The sequence below is a fragment of the Cornus florida genome, unplaced genomic scaffold, assembly GCF_030987335.1.
Source record: "Cornus florida cultivar Cherokee Brave unplaced genomic scaffold, ASM3098733v1 CherokeeBrave_3.0.0_Hap2_Chr07, whole genome shotgun sequence".
Classification (NCBI taxonomy): Eukaryota; Viridiplantae; Streptophyta; class Magnoliopsida; order Cornales; family Cornaceae; genus Cornus; species Cornus florida.
Window position 1 is genome coordinate 54,913,054 of NW_026775577.1, and position 16,232 is coordinate 54,929,285.

At 39.4% G+C, this 16,232-nt stretch overlaps 1 pseudogene; it reads left to right on the plus strand.

Moving 5' to 3' along the window:
• Positions 1 to 923: 923 nt before the first annotated feature.
• Positions 924 to 16,232, plus strand: part of LOC132266228 (uncharacterized) — a 248,948-nt pseudogene continuing 233,639 nt past the window's right edge.

The window sequence follows — 16,232 nt, forward strand, 5'->3', positions numbered from 1 at the left end:
TCAAAAGCTTCGCTCTCTTCTTTCTTCAGCTCCTATCATGAATCCTCTGGATTGGGCTCTTCCATTTGAGATTATGTGTGACGCATCTGATTATGCTATGGGTGCTGTCTTGGGAGAATGAGTGGATAAACTTTCTCATGTTATCTACTATGCTAGTAAAACTCTTTCAGATGCATAATTGAATTATAGCACTATTGAAAAAGAGTTACTTGTAGTTGTGTTTGCTTTGTACAAATTCAGATCATATCTATTAGGTTCCAAAGTCATAGTCTATTCTGATCATTCTACTTTGAAACATCTTCTATCCAAAAAGGAAACCAAACCCCGTTTGATTCAATGGATCCTTTTGCTTTAAGAGTTTGATTACGAAATTCGGGATAAGAAAGGGTCAGAGAATGTTGTAGCTGACCATCTTTCTAGAATTCTGATTGAGGATACCTCAACTCCATTTCCAGTCTGTGATTCCTTCCCAGATGAACAACTGTTTGAGGTTTCTCATAAGGATTTGCCTTGGTTTGCTGATATTGTGAATTACCTCGCAATAGGCAAAATTCCTTTATCTTGGTCAAAGCAGGAAAATGATCGATTTTTTCTCCCAAATTAGAATGTACTATTGGGAAGATCCTCAGCTATTCAAATACTATACTGATTAAATCATTCGTAGATGTGTTCCTGAGAGTGAGTTTCTTAGAATTCTGACCTTCTGTCACAGTTTGGCATGTGGAAGTCATTTCAGTGCAAAGAAAACTGCAGCTAAAATTCTTTAATGTGGTTTCTTTTGGCCTTCGCTCTTTTGGGATGCATCTTTATTCTGTATGTCATGCCTTAGATGTCAGTAGCTAGGATCAATTTCTAGAAGAAATATGATGCCTTTAACTCCAATCTTAGTTATTGAGGTTTTTGATGTTTGGGGTATTGATTTCATGGGTCTATTTGTTTTGTCCAATAAAAATGAGTACATTCTTGTGGCTGTTGACTATATATCTAAATGGGTTGAAGCAGTATCTATTAAAACCACAGATCACGTAGTCGTGGTTGAGTTCATTCAAACGAACATTTTTAGTCGGTTTGGTATGCCACGAGCTATCATTAGTGATGGGGGTGCTCATTTCTGTAATCGGTATTTCCATACCTTGATGCAAAGATACTCCATCACTCATAAAGTTGTTTCTGCCTATCATCCCCAAACAAGTGGCCAAGCAGAAATATCCAATTGTGAAATTAAGAGAATTCTCGAGAAAACGGTTAAGCCAAATCGTAAGGATTTGTCTTATAGACTGAACGATACTTTGTAGGCTTACTGTACTGCATATAAGACTCCGATTGGTATGTCACCTTACCGTCTTGTCTATGGTAAAGGGTGCCATCTCACTGTAGAGTTAGAACACAGAGCTTTTGTGATACCCTTCGGATTTGAGACACGGGTTGATCAGGCCCAAGCCCAAACCCGAGGGATATCAAACAATTAATATGTTATAACGAACACAGATTACTAAATGAAATAAGAAATAAAGTTTAAGCTGAAAGGAACTAAAATAAAATCCTCAAATATAAATATTGAAACCTATTCAATCCAAACTCCAAAACTCCATCAGTTTACAACTCGGGAATCCATCTCTAGTGGACCCCTAATAACTTCCAGACTGAAAATAAAACAACTGAATAAAAATCCAGAAATAAACTATGGAGAGAATCTTACATCGTCGAAAGAGTGAATAGAAACCTCTGCTCAGCACGAGCACGCCTAAGTATGGAACTATCGTGTACTTGAAAAATAGAAGTGGGTCAGGCCCATGAACAAGTTCTATACTACTACAATCCAAACAGAGGCCCGATACGCATGTACATCCTAAAGAATTCAACAATAGCTAATAGTCCGTAAGGGTATATATATATAGTCACACTAAAGGACTCTCACTGGACTATAGGCCGGTCTCAACCTGAATAGAGGTAATTTGCTAAAACGCACACGAAGTGGGCATGTGTACCTAAACCTAAACAGGGCACACCTCTAACTATTGTATCCAGCTATGCATCCCAACGCATATACGCCCCTTAACCGTCAATCCTGAGACTCAAGCTCATATCGAGGTACCATAAAAATATATTTAAAATCCATCCTGAATCCTAGTAGTGCCGCTCAACTAGTTGTTGCCATGACACTACCATAAATAGGACTTAACTTTTAGTTAAACCATTCCATAATCCAAAGTGGGTGGGTTTTGGTATTTTGAAACCAAACCGTCCCTAGTATACCACCGTCCCATACCGGTGTATCCTATCCAATTATCCAGCAGTTGATAATATCAACAATTAAAATAACCATAAGCTAAATCTATATTTCCATTACTGATACTAATAGGCATAGTATAAGCATCAATAAACACAGCCAACCATATCCATAAACAGGCTTAGTTTTATATCCGTTACTGATACTATCAATTAAACACAGCCAAACTATTTTTCTACACATGCTCAGTTTATGCAGTTCTACAAAATCCGGTATACTATTAAGTGTAAATATTAATACCGTTCAACAGCCAGCAATTGATATTACAAATATTAAAATAAATATCAACTAGGTTCATACCTCCAACAATTGATCTTAACTGTAATCAGGTAAATAACAAAACAGAAACACAAAACGCATATAGACAGACTTAATCTATATTGTTTTGCAGAATCTGATAATGCTAAGTTGGTTTAACCCTTAATATCATTTAACACCAACTCATTCAGAACAGTTAGAATTCAGATACATGATCATGTTATGACGTTAACCATGCTATCATTATCATCCATCTCAGAAAATTACTAGTGCAGGGAGAGTTAATTATTTTTAGCTTCCCAAATTTAAACACAGTGAAATTGTCTGTTTAAATCCTTACTGTCCAAATTAGTTTAAGCACGTAGATTTAATTAACATCCTATCTAGAGCCTCAATCAAACTATATACATCAATTAAACCTTTTATATTTAATCTTGAACTCAACTGGAAACTCCAGAAACAACCGCTGCATGCATAAACTGACTGAAGAATGAAGAAAAAATTAAAAACACAGCAAGGAGGCGTCTCCAAAAAGTGGAGCCGCCTCCTTTAGGCCTTGGAGCCGGCTCCCACACTTGGGAGCCACTTCCACCTCAAAGGGAGCCGGCTCTCTCCAAGGGAGAGCCGGCTCTCTCCCTCTCTGTCCCGTCTTTTCGCCTTCTGTCTCCGTTTTACGCCTCTGTTACCTCACGCCATGACTTCCAGAGGCTGCAACCCAATCCCAGTACATTCCTAATCCATGCTCAAGTCCAGTTAACCTTACATACATAGCTTTAAACAGAGATTTATGCAAACAAACATCACGTTTTAATAGTTTTACAAAGCATAAAAACATACATATAAAGTTCAGTTTAAGCACGAATAGAGAATGTTTTAATTGATTCAATTAATCCTAAAACTGTTTAAGAATGCAAAGAACAGGAAACCTAAGGGAGAGAGTGAGGATAGAGCTTGCCTTACACTGACGTTCGTCTAAATCGTCCGGTGTATCCTCTGTTTACTCTCTGTTTTCCTCCCAGCCGTCTCTAAACTCTTTGTGTCTTACTGTGGCGTAATATCCTTCTAAAAACCCTAGGCAGACACCCTAGAGGAGTATTTATAGGCCACATTAATCCTAGACTCTCTTAAACCCTAAGTGGATTTTGCTCGGCCCATAGAGAAAACTAGGTTAAATGCACTGCCGGCTGTGAACTATGATTCTAATGTATAACCATCCATGTGCAACCTTCCCTACAGCCACGTTAAAATAGAAACTAATTTAAACTAGAAACTAATTAAATTTAATAAACCATATTCATTTAACAAGTTGCTACCTAATATAATTTAAACCAATAATTAAAACTATCAATTAATTCAAATAAAACAAATAATAACAATTAAATCAAATAATTCCCACAACTAAACAATTTACCAGTAAAATTGTAAACAAACAGTTAAACAATAAATAAAAAAAACAATCAAAACAAATAAAACAGAGTTACAATTAAATCACAATTAATTAATGCCAACCAATTCATCATTTAAATAAATAAAACTTAACTTAAACAATTAAATAAATTCCAGGTCTATCCTTTTAAATTAGGGGTATTATATTCTTCCCCCCTAACAAAAGAAATTCCGACATCGGAATTCACTCTTACCTTCTTCCCATAATTCAGGAAACTACGAGCGAATGACATCCTCCCGTTTCCAAGTGGACTAAGCCTCATTGTGATGACTCTACTGAACACGAACTAAAGGGATAACCTTGTTACGAAGGATTTGATCCCGACGGTCGACAATACGACACGGTGGCTCCAAATAAGTTGCATCCGGCTACAACTCAATCTCCCCAACATCGATATGCTGATACCGATCCTCATCTCGCAGAAATTTCCGCAACAAGGAAACATGGAACACATTATGGACGCGATCCAAATTATCCGAAAGTGCCAACCGATAAGCGACAGCTCTAACTCGATTCGTAATCATGAATGGACCGACAAACCGCGGTGACAACTTCCCTTTCTTCCTAAAGCGCATTACACCCTTCATTGGCCACACTTTGAGTAACACCTGATCCCCAACCCGAAATTCCAAAGCACGAGTGCGACGATCAACATAGCTCTTCTGCCTACTTTGGGCAGTACGCATGCGATCTCGAATAAGAGCTATCTTCTCAGAAGTATCCTTGATGAACTTAGGACCCTAGAATCTGCTCTCGCCAACCTCCATCCAACAAACGGGCGATCGACACGATCGACTGTATAACGCCTTAAAAGGTGCCATCCCAATAGTCTTCTGGAAACTATTGTTATAAGCAAACTCCACAAGCGGTAAATAATCCTCCCAGTGGCCCTTGAAATCAAGAACACACGACCGAAGCATATCTTCCATAATCTGATTCACCCTCTCAGTCTGTCCGTCAGTCTGAGGATGATAAGCAGTACTAAGGTGTAACTCCGTACCCAAAGCCTGCTGAAAGCTCTTCCAAAATCCAGATACAAAGCTCGAATCCCTGTCCGATATAATAGACAATAGAATGCCATATAGCTTCACAATCTCTGAAATTTAAAGCCTCGCCAGTTGCTCCGAAGTGTAGTCAGTGCAAATAGGCAAGAAATGAGCTGACTTGGTCAACCTATCTACAATGACCCATATGGAATTATGCCCTTTGAAAGAATTTGGCAATCCTTCCACAAAATCCATAGAAATGCTCTCCCATTTCCACTCTGGTATCGGTAGTGGCTGTTGAGATACCCCTCGGATCCGAGACACGGGTTGATCAGGCCCAGACCCAAACCCGAGGGAATATCAAACAATTAATATTTTATAATGAATACGGAATACAAAATAAATTAAGAAATGAAATTAAAGCTGGAAGGAACTAAAAATAGAATCCGCAAAATATTATAATTATTAAAATCCATCAAACCCAAACTCCAAAACTCGATCAGTTTACAACTTGGGAATCCATCTCTAGTGGACCCCTATTAAACATCCAAACGGAAGATAGAACAACTGTAATAAACATCCAGAAATAAAACTATAGAGAGAACCCTACATCGTCGGAAGAGTGAATAGAGACCTCTGCTCAGCACGAACACGTCTAAGCCTGGAACTGTCATGTACCTGAAAAATAGAAGTAGGTCAGGCCCACGCGCAAGTTCTATACTACTACAATCCAAACAGAGGCCCGATACGCATGTACATCCTAAACAATTCAACAATAGCTAATAGTCCGTAAATATATATATATAGTCACACTAAAGGACTCTCACTGGACTACAGGCCGGTCTCAACCTGAATAGAGGTAACGTGCTAAAACGCACACGAAGTGGGCATATGTACCTATACCTAAACAGGGTACACCTCCAACCATCGTAGCTAGCTACACATCCCGATGTATATACGCTCCCTAGCCATCGGTCCTGAGGCTCAAGCTCATACCGAGGCACCATAACAGTACATATATAAAATCCATCCAAAATCCCTGGTATTGCCGCTCAACAAGTAGTTGTCATGACAATACAAATCCACGGGACTTAACTTTTAGTTAATCCCATCCTTATTCCATGTAGGTGGGTAATGGTATTATTTTAAAAACCAAACCCATCCTCAGTATGCCACCGTCCCATACCGGTGCCTACTTTCCAATCCTCCAGTAGTTAATAATACCAATAAATCAAGTATATATCAACTAAATTCCAACATCCAACATTCAATGTTAGCAGTGATAAAATAAGCATTGATAAACAGGGTCACAACAACAACATATACATGCCCAATTTAAGTTGTTCCTTTTAGTCTGATATAAAGACAGAATTAATTAAAACTTCCATTTAACACCTTACAAATGACATACAGATATGTAGGGTATGTATCACAAAATCCTAACCTCCACAGTTGATACTAACTGTGATAATGTAAGCATCAAAACAATATTCACAGTATGTATGTAGACATGCTCAAATTATAGTGTTCCACAAAACTGATCTAGTGTTAAACTCAAATCCTCCTAGTATTTAAGTTCCAACAGTTGCTATTACAGAAGTTAAGATAGCTATCATCTAGACCCATCCTTCCAATAATTTATACTAGCAGTGGTAAGGAAAAACGTGAACCACAGAACTACAATGCATCCACAAACATGCTTAGTCTAGGTTGAACAAGCATACAACATTACTGTAACTACCAGTTTCATAGCAAAACAGATATCATTTTAGTTTGGTTTAATCTTCATTAATCCTGAAATCATTTAAGAGTGCAAAGAGTATGAAGCCTAAGGGAAAGAGTAAGGATAGAATCTTGCCTCAGAAACTTTTGTTGAAAGTTTCAATGTCGTCTTCTTAAAAAATCCCAGCGAGTTCCAAAACCCGGTTACTGTTCACGGGTACGAAATACTATTCCTGAACTCAAAATATGATCTCCACCATTCAGATTGTGCGACACTGAGTCATGAACCTATCCTCCAAATTTTAGCTCAATCGGACCACGGACGAAGCGGGATCGGATGTTTGATGAAATCTGGGCAGAATGGAAAAAAACTGTGCGACCCAATTACTGTTCATGAGTACGAATCACTGTTCCCGAGGTCAAACTCTGATCTCCACCATTTAAATTATGCGTCACTGAGTTGTGAACCTCTCCTCCAAAATTCAGCTCGATCGGACCACGGACGAAGTAGGATCGGAGCTTTGATCAAACCTTGGCAGAATGTGAAAAACTGCGTTTTTCCTTCTCCAGTTCCACAAAACGTGTGCTTTGTTTAAAAAAAACCCTACACAGACGTCTACCTTATACTTATAGAGTTTTCCTAAACTCTAGGTTCATTTAAGTCCAACTCACAATCCTAACCGGCCCATCCAATTAACGTAGAAATCTACGACGGCTATAATATAAAACCCTAATTTATACTGTAATTAAAACCCTAGTTAGATGTATTTGCCTAATTACCCTATTCACCATTAAATACTTAACAAATAATCTAATTGAACAAAATAATAATTAGTAAACCCAATTAAACCAAATAAGACACACATAAAATAAGACACACATAGAATAATTAAACCAATTACACTTAAACCATTAATGCCAATTAAATAATTAAAACACTAACAAGTAATTCCAATCAAATAACTAAACCAATTACACTTAAACCATTAATGACACTTAAATAATTAAAACATTAACAAGTAATTCCAATCAAATAACTAAAAATAAATATCATTTAAATAAATTAAATCACCACAAAAGAAATAAATTAAATCACCACAAAAGAAAACAATTAAGCACCTAATAAAAAAAATAATGACACATAATCAAATAAAATGCACTTAAATAATAAATTAAATACCATTAAATACCAGGAATATCCTTTTTAAAATTAGGGGTATTACAGCTGTAGAGCTCCTGGTGGCCTCTGATGATCAATCTTGACCATCTGACAAGTACTACATCGTGAGACAAATAGAGCAATATCCCTCTTCATACCTGCCCACCAAAACTAGCTCTTTATATCTTGATACATCTTATCGCCTCCTGGATGAACAGAAAACTCAGAGTGGTGAGTCTCAGTCATCACATCCTTCCTCAAATCATCAGCAGAAGGTACTACTAACCATCCCTTGTACCTTAAACCTCCATCAACCCCAACATAGTAGAATGGAACCTCTCCGGAAGCTACCTCTACAACCTTGTCAATGCACTGCTAATCCGTGAGTTGTGCCATCAAAACCTTGTGAATGATAGAAGGTGTAACTACCATACAAGCCATTATAGCATTCGACAATTTATCCATTTTCTTCAACGCATTCCACTCAGTAGTGAATAAGGCAGAAAGACTACCAACAGGTCGGCGACTGAGTGCATCCGCCACCACATTCGCTTTCCCTGGATGATACTATATAGCAAAATGATAGTCTTTTACAAACTCCAACCACCTGCGCTGTCTCATATTCAGCTCCCGCTGAGTGAACAAGTACTGCAGACTCTTGTAATCACCAAATAACCTGAAGGACTTACCCAACAGATAATGCCTCTAAATACGTAAGACAAAGACCACAGCTGCCAACTCTAAATCATGCGTTAGATAATTAAGCTCATGAGGCTTAAGCTTCCGAGATCCATAAGAAATCGGTCGCTCCTCCTGCATCAAAACACATCCAAGACCTTGCAATGAAGCATCCGTGTAGACAAGATACTCTATCCCACTCTGTGGAGTAGCCAGAACCGGTGCAGAAGTCAACTTCCTTTTGAGCTCATCAAATGCTCGCTGACAGTGCTCATCCCACACAAACTGTACACCCTTCTTGGTCAGATGAGTGAGTGGTCCTGCTATCTTGGAGAACCCCTGGATGAACCGACGATAATATCCTGCCAAACTGAGAAAACTCCGAATCTCGGTAGGTGAAGTAGGCTGACCCCACTCTACCACAGCTGAAACCTTGGTTAGATCAACCGCTATCCCCCCTTTTGACACCACGTGACCCAGAAACTTCACTTCCCGCTGCCAAAATTCACACTTCTCGAACTTGGAATATAATTGGAGCTCACAAAGTGTCTGCAAGACTTTGCGAAGATGTCTAACATGGTCGTCCTCAGACCTAGAATAGATCAAAATATCATCAATAAAGGCAATAACAAACTGATCCAAATAAGCCCGAAAGACCCTGTTCATTACATCCATGAATACTGCAGGTGCATTAGTCGTCCCAAACGGCATGACACGGAACTCATAAGAACCATATCTCGTGAGAAACACTGTCTTAGGAACATCCTGCTCCCTAACCCTCAATTGATGATACCCAGAACGCAGATCAATCTTGGAGAAGTATATAGCTCCCCGTAACTAATCAAACAAATCATCGATCCTGCGTAAAGGGTACTTGTTACGAATAGTAACCTTGTTCAACTCCCTATAATCTATACACAGGCGAAGCGAACCATCCTTCTTCTTCACAAACAAAACCGGTGCTCCCCAAGGTGATGTACTCCTACGAATAAAACCTTGACTGAGTAACTACTGAATCTGATCCCTCAGCTCTCTCATCTCCACCAGTGCCATCCTATAGGGTGCCCTACCAATAGGCACAGTGCCTGGAGCTAAGTCTATCACAAAATCGATCTCGCGACTAGGTGGCAACCCTGGAATCTCCTGAAATACATCCGGGAAATCCTATACAATCGGTATGCGATCCAATGACACAGTAATCCCCTCCTCCTTTTCCTCATCCACATAGAACAAATAGGTGCTACCGCCCCCTTTAGAACGTGACATAGCTACTACATACATATCCTGACTAGGTACGGTAAATATAATAGACCCATCAAAACAATTAACTTGGGCATGGTAGTGAGACAACCAATCTATCCCAAGTATCACGTCATAAGTGTGCATGTCCAGGCCCAATAGGTTGGCTAGGAATCTGAGTCTACCAATATCTAGTGTCACAGGCCCATCACTCTCATGTATAATCGCTGTATCGCCCAATGGTGTAGAAATACCCTGAGGTCTAGTGCATACGCTCGTCCTCATCCCAGATAAAATAACAAAAGTCCTAGCTACAAATGAATGTGTAGCACCCGTATCAAATAAAACACGTCCACGAAAACCATGTATAGGAAACTTACCCTCAATAGCCTGAGGTGCCTGCATATCTTGTGGCTTAGGGTTGTATACCCTGCCATAATGTAACTGCTGCGGTGTCTATCCCTGAGGCTGCGGCGGTGTTGGTAAAGCCCGATGTGTCTATCCCTGAATTCGAGGAACCTGTGGAGCTGGTAAAGGCACTAGCGCCCTTTGTCCCTGCTGCACATGCTGTCTCTATCCCTGTCTCTTTCCTTGTCCCTGTCTGACTGTAGGACACTGCCTGGAAGTGTGACCATACTCCCCACAAGTGTAACAACTACCCTGGAAAGTACCAAATGGCCTCCTCTGTCGGTTAGCCTGTGGCTGACCCTGTCCTGTCTGTAGTCCCCTATTTTGTTGTCGCTGAACCGGTGCCACATCCCTGGGAGCATCTGAACCACCCTTGTGCTTCTTCCAAGACTGCTGTCCCTGGAATCTGCCCTTGTCGTTCTGTCGGTGTCTGTTCCTATTCCCTTTCTCAGCTGATTGGTTAGCAGAGTCTCTGTCACCCCGCTTCTCACCCTTGGCCTGTCTGATGTCCACGGTCAACTAATACTACTGTAGAGCGGCGTCTACCACCTGAGCATAGGTAGTATAGGCTGGACTACCTGTAATAGCTCTATTGATAGACCACATCAGTCCCTTGACGAAACTGTTGCGCTTCTTCTCTTCGGTATCCACCTCCTCCGGTGCAAAGAGAGACAAACGTGTGAACTGCTGCTCATACTCTGCCATTGTCATGTGCCCCTGCTGCAGATTTAGAAACTCAGTCTTCATAGCTGCCCTGACTGCATAAGGAAAGTACTTTTCATCAAAGCGTGCACTGAACTGATCATAAGTCAATGCCATCCTTTCCTCTGCGGTGGTAACTGACTCCCACCACTGTAGTGCATCCCCAACTAGGTTGAATGTAGCAAGCATCTGCTTCTGAACCTCCGTGCACTGAACCAAGCGAAGATGTCGCTCGATGTCCTGTTTCCACTGGTGAGCTGCTCTCGCATCGGTGGAGCCTGTGAACTCAGGTGGGCTCCCCTTTGTGAAAGAACACCTGGCCTTCTCCCAAGTATCAGTCTGAACAATCGGTGTTGGTAGCGATGCCGGCTATACCTGAGGCTGATTCCGAAGTGTAGCTGTTACCCCAGCTTGTATAGCCCGAGCAACAAGGTCATTGAGGTGAGGAGGAATCTCTGGATCCCTGACCTGGTCCAGAGTCTACTGAACATTCTCCTGTTCCTCCTGAAACTGACCCATGTCATCCTGAAACCCAAGCCATTGCTGCTCTTCCTCCATTTACTGACGCCGTAGGATATATTGTTGCCTACGTGCCGCTCTCCTTCCTTTCCTAGTTCCTTACATGTTCTGTCCATTTCTAGCGTTAACCATCTGTTAACACGAAAAGACAGACATCAGTACCATTTCTATATGAACCGTAAGGAATACAATGAATCCTAACTTAAGCTCTAATCAAGAGAACGCTACGCGGAAGACTTAATATGAAACATCCTGAGACACTTAAACCTGGAGTGCTCTGATACCAACTATGATACCCCTCGGATCCGAGACACGGGTTGATCAGGCCCAAGCCCAAACCCGAGGGATATCAAATAATTAATATGTTATAACGAACACATATTACTAAATGAAATAAGAAATAAAGTTTAAGTTAAAAGGAACTAAAATAAAATCCGCAAATATAAATATTGAAACCCATTCAATCCAAACTCCAAAACTCCATCAGTTTACAACTCGGGAATCCATCTCTAGTGGACCCCTAATAACTTCCAGACTGAAAATAAAACAACTGAATAAAAATCCAGAAATAAACTATGGAGAGAATCTTACATCGTCGAAAGAGTGAATAGAAACCTCTGCTCAGCACGAGCACGCCTAAGTATGGAACTATTGTGTACCTGAAAAATAGAAGTGGGTCAGGCCCACGAACAAGTTCTATACTACTACAATCCAAACAGAGGCCCGATACGCATGTACATCCTAAAGAATTAAATAATAGCTAATAGTCCGTAAGGGTATATATATATAGTCACACTAAAGGACTCTCACTGGATTATAGGCCGGTCTCAACCTGAATAGAGGTAATTTGCTAAAACGCACACGAAGTGGGCATATGTACCTAAACCTAAACAGGGTACACCTCTAACCATTGTATCCAGCTATGCATCCCAACGCATATACGCTCCTTAACCGTCGATCCTGAGACTCAAACTCATATCGAGGTACCATAACAATATATTTAAAATCCATCCTGAATCCTAGTAGTGCCGCTCAACTAGTCGTTGCCATGACACTACCATAAATAGGACTTAACTTTTAGTTAAACCATTCCATAATCCAAAGTGGGTGGGTTTTGGTATTTTGAAACCAAACCGTCCCTAGTATACCACCGTCCCATACCGGTGTATACTATCCAATCATCCAGCAGTTGATAATATCAACAATTAAAATAACCATCAGCTAAATCCATATTTCCATTACTGATACTAACAGGCATACTGTAAGCATCAATAAACACAGCCAACCATATCCATAAACAGGCTTAGTTTTATATCCGTTACTGATACTATCAATTAAATACAGCCAAACTATTTTTCTACACATGCTCAGTTTATGCAGTTCCACAAAATCCGGTATACTATTAAGTGTAAATATTAATAGCGTTCAACAGCCAGCAATTGATATTACAAATATTAAAATAAATATCAACTAGGTTCATACCTCCAACAATTGATCTTAACTGTAATCAGGTAAACAACAAAACAGAAACACAAAACGCATATAGACAGACTTAATCTATATTGTTTTCCAGAATCTGATAATGCTAAGTTGGTTTAACCCTTAATATCATTCAACACCAACTCATTCAGAACAGTTAGAATTCAGATACATGATCATGTTATGACGTTAACCATGCTATCATTATCATCCATCTCAGAAAATTACTAGTGCAGGGAGCGTTAATTATTTTTAGCTTCCCAAATTTAAACACAGTGAAATTGTCTGTTTAAATCCTTACTGTCCAAATTAGTTTAAGCACGTAGATTTAATTAACACCCTATCTAGAGCCTCAATCTAACTATATACATCAATTAAACCTTTCATATTTAATCCTGAACTCAACTAGAAACTTCAGAAACAACCGCTGCATGCATAAACTGACTGAAGAATGAAGAAAAAATTAAAAACACAACAAGAAGGCGTCTCCAAAAAGTGGAGCCGCCTCTTTTAGGCCTTGGAGCCGGCTCCCACACTTGGGAGATGCCTCCACCTCAAAGGGAGCCGGCTCTCTCCAAGGGAGAGCCGGCTCTCTCCCTCTCTGTCCCGTCTCTTTGCCTTTTGTCTCCGTTTTACGCCTCTGTTACCTCACGCCATGACTTCCAAAGGCTGCAACCCAATCCCAGTACATTCCCAATCCATGCTTAAGTCCAGTTAACCTTACATACATAGCTTTAAACAGAGATTTATGCAAGCAAACATCATGTTTTAACAGTTTTACAAAGCATAAAAACATACATATAAAGTTCAGTTTAAGCACGAACAGAGAATGTTTTAATTGATTCAATTAATCCTAAAACTATTTAAGAATGCAAAAAACACGAAACCTAAGGGAGAGAATGAGGATAGAACTTGCCTTACACCGACGTTCGTCTAAATCGTCCGGTGAATCCTCTGTTTACTCTCTGTTTTCTTCCCAGCCGTCTCTAAACTCTTTGTGTCTTACTATGGCATAATATCCTTCTAAAAACCCTAGGCAGACACCCTAGAGGAGTATTTATAGGCCACATTAATGCTAGACTCTCTTAAACCCTAAGTGGATTTTGCTCGGCCCATAGAGAAAACTAGGTTAAATGCATTGTCGGCTGTGAACTATGATTCTAATTTATAACCATCCATGTGCAACCTTCCCTATAGCCACGTTAAAATAGAAACTAATTTAAACTAAAACTAATTAAATTTAATAAACCAAATTCATTTAACAAGTTGCTACCTAATATAATTTAAACCAATAATTAAAACTATCAATTAATTCAAATAAAACAAATAATAACAATTAAATCAAATAATTCCCACAACTAAACAATTTACCAGTAAAATTGCAAACAAACATTTAAATAATAAATAAAAAAAACAATCAAAACAAATAAAATAGAGTTACAATTAAATCATAATTAATTAATGCCAACCAATTCATCATTTAAATAAATAAAACTCAACTTAAAAAATTAAATAAATTCCAGGTCTATCCTTTTAAATTAGGGGTATTACAGCTTTCTGGGCATAAAAAAGCTTAACTTTGATATGACATCGGCTGGTTCTAATAGGAAGCTTCAATTAATTGAGCTTGAAGAATTACGTAATGATGCTTATGAGAGTGCTAAGGTTTACAAAGCAAAGACTAAGGCATTTCATGACCAACATATCTTGCGTAAGACTTTTGAACCTAGGAAGAAGGTTTGGTTGTTTAATACATGACTGAAACTTTTTCTGGAAAGTTAAAGTCACGTTGGGAAGGTCCATTCATGCTTATTTCTGTTACACCTTATGGTGCAATAGAAATATAAGATTGCAAAATTGGACAACTGTCCAAGGTCAATGGATAGAGACTGAAACCCTACATAGAGGGTAGTGTGCTGAAAGGCACAGTTGAGGCAGTAGAACTTCATGATCCTATTTACTTAGACTAGAGAGGTCAAGTTTTCGTATAGCTATTGACGTTAAACTTAGCATGCTGTCGAGCTATTGACGTTAAACTTAGCATTTGTATATTGTACCGTAGTTTATTTTGATTATTATTTCATTATTTTAAGTTTTTGATTTAGTTATTTTCTTTTCTGGATTTTAGGTTCATATTAATCTTCATTTAGCTTTAGGTTAGTCTGAGTTGTTTAAATAAAATAGAAAAAGAAAATAAAATTGAAAAAATCCAAAAATACAAAAATTTGTCACAATGCTCGAGCATGAAAGTTGAGGCTTGAGCATCAGCAGCTATAGGCTCGAGCATCAATACCTTAAGCTCGAGCCTTTCATGATCGTAAGATCTAGGGTTTTCAGTGGCCATGTAGAAGCATCACAATTGATGCTCGAGCCTCTGTACTTTAAAATAAAAGAAACCCTCGAGCCACAGATGAAACCCTCGTGCCTTTGCAAATCACCTCAATCTCCTCAATCACCATTGAACCTGGCATTGAGGTTGAGGTTACCATGGCAGATTCTTGAATATGCTACAATTTTGAAACCCTCTCTTTCCTTGGAAGGTTTTTATCAGGGTCTTTGTAGCAAGTGCTTTTTGGAGTTACAATTTTGATGCTACTTATATTATGTGAGAAGGATTCTTGTTATTTTTTGTCGTGACTCGGGTTTTTATTCAACCCGGTGAGTCAGTGATGAACCGAAGATTGGCCCGTTAATGGATCCAGATGTGGAAGCAAGAAACAAAATGATGGTCTTCCAAGGCACAAAACGCCTCTAAGACCCTAGGATGACCCTCCATGAGGTCACGGTACTCAAAGAAAGTATGTGCGGAAGCAAAAGATAAACCAAAGTCTTAAGAGATATAAATCATCTCTCAGACGCAAATGTGACCTTCCATGAAGTCACGGAACCTAAGGAAATAACCGGAAGCAGAAACCAGGATGAAAAGGTTAAATGGTACCCTATGGTACCAATGACAACCAAGGGAACAAAGTTTAGTTCAAACTAGACCATGTACGCCATTAAATGGCCTGTACAAGATCAATGAGGTCAAGTAGGAACGAATGAAACAAGATTAACATGTCTAGGCAACAAACCAGGCAAGACCCACAAGACAGCTCCATTTCGGTCGACCGAAATGGAGCTTCGGTCTGTCGAAATGAGCCAAGAAAAGAAGGGGAAATGAGCCTTCAGTTCGGTCGACTGAAATAACAAACCGGTGGACCGGTTTGTGGCTCGAGATGAAAGATGGTGCTTCGGTCGACCGAAGTAGAGAACCGGTCAACCGAAATGAGCCTCAAACAGTATAATGGCTACTAGAATTGGAGTTTTTGCTGAACAATTGAAATCCAAAGGGGTTTGGTTGAC